The sequence below is a fragment of the Dermacentor variabilis genome, chromosome 6 (assembly GCF_050947875.1).
Source record: "Dermacentor variabilis isolate Ectoservices chromosome 6, ASM5094787v1, whole genome shotgun sequence".
NCBI classification, from domain to species: Eukaryota; Metazoa; Arthropoda; class Arachnida; order Ixodida; family Ixodidae; genus Dermacentor; species Dermacentor variabilis.
In genome coordinates this window covers 132,069,115-132,071,166 of record NC_134573.1, presented here as the reverse complement: position 1 = coordinate 132,071,166, position 2,052 = coordinate 132,069,115, and positions in this window count along the sequence as shown.

The window sequence follows — 2,052 nt, the reverse complement described above, 5'->3', positions numbered from 1 at the left end:
AAATCCCAAACTAGTGTTGATGTCACTAAGTAGTAACGCAGAGAATCTGAACTTGCTCGAACCGTACATTCGAGACCTCGTGGTAAACGGCAAAGCGTGTAGAGTGCTTCGCGACTCGGCAGCCACAATGGACGTTGTGCATCCGTCGTACGTAGAGGCAGGCCAGTTCCCGTGGGAATGTGCTTCGATAAGGCAAGCCGTAGAGGCCTCCAGTGTTTGTCTCCCGGTGGCCAAAATTCGCATTGAAGGCCCTTTCGGAGTACTGGACACTGAAGCCACCGTCTCGGCACATCTTCCGCCGCAGTATCCGTATTTGTTTTCTTACAAATCAGAGGATTTGCTACGACGCAAGGGAATCGGGTTTAGTGAGGGAACAGTGCAAGCCCTAACTCGTTCCAAGGCAAAGGAGCTCGCGGCTAAAGCAGTGGATGAAAGTCCAGTGGTGAAAGAAACCGGTTTGACAGCTGATTGGACAACTAGTACTGAACAGGATAGCCCTATAGGGGATGAGGCGGAAAGTACGCCAGCTAATGAAAAAACCAGGAAAGCAGCGGAGCCTGAAATGTCGCGAGAGGCAGAATGTAGGAGAAAGTTGTTAAACGTAAGCCCTGCCACAATGATTGCTGAGCAGGAAATGCGTAAAGCACAAAAGAATGCCGAGCATTACTATGACAGGACGGCTCGCACGCGACGCTTCGAAGTTGGGGAAAAGCGAATGATCGAGAAACCCTCGTTGAATAACCAATCTGAGGAAATGCCTGTCGACTTTCCAGAGTTAACAGCAGTGACGGAGACAAAAGACATTGACGAGACCATTGATAAGTTAGTAGAACAGGCGGAGTTGAATCCCAATCAAAGGGCCGAGCTGAGGGAACTCGTGTTTGAATTTAAAGACGTATTTTCAGATACACCGGGCAGGACAACTGCGATCGTTCACGATATCGAGTTAACCTCGTCGGACCCTGTTCGTTCGAAAGCTTATCGCGTTTCGCCTCGTCAACGGGAAGTCATGACCGCTGAAATAAACAAGATGTTAGAGCTAGGTGTAATCGAGCCAGGAGAGAGTGATTATACCTCGCCTCTTTTCTTGGTTGAGGTCCCAGGAAAAGAGCCGCGGCCATGTATCGACTACCGCAGGCTCAATTTAATCACGAAAAACCAGACTTATCCAATACCGCATATCGAGGAAAGGCTTGAGAAAGTGAGCAGTGCTAATTTCATTTCTACGCTCGATTTAGTCAGAGGGTATTGGCAGGTTCCGTTGACCGAGAGGGCAAGCAGGCTTGCAGCGTTTATTTCCCCGATGGGAACCTTTCGTCCGAAAGTCCTGAGTTTTGGATTGAAGAATGCGCCATATTGCTTCTCTAGCCTTATGGATCAAGTGCTACGAGGAATGGAGGACTTTGCACTTCCCTATCTCGATGACATAGCTATCTTTTCTTCATCATGGGCGGACCATATGCAACACCTGCGAACCGTGTTGTGTCGGCTACGAGAGGCCAATTTAACTGTTAAGCTCCGAAATGCCAATTAGGGCGCGCGGAGGTAGCTTATCTAGGTCATGTAATAGGGCAAGGCCATCGTCGGCCTTCCGAGGTTAAACTGACCGCGATAGACAACTTCCCGCAACCACGCACCAAGCGGGACATCAGATCATTCCTTGGCTTGGCGGGTTATTACCAAAGATATGTTCTGCGGTATTCCGAGATTGTGAGTCCTTTAACGGATGCTCTCAGAAAAACAGAACCACAAACGGTAAAGTAGGATGACGCAAAAGAAAAGGCTTTTAGTATGCTGAAGAGCGCACTAACGAGTCAGCCAGTGTTGAACGCGCCCGTCTACTCTAAGCCATTCATTCTTCAGTGTGATGCCAGTGACAGGAGTATGGGGGCGGTGCTCTGTCAAAAGAAAGATGACGAGAACGAACATCCTGTACTGTACGCCAGTAGAAAGCTTTCAGTTCGTGAGGAAGCATACAGTGCATCGGAAAAGGAATGCGCTTGCATAGTTTGGGCGGTACAGGAGCTAGCTTGCTATATCGCTGGCATAGAG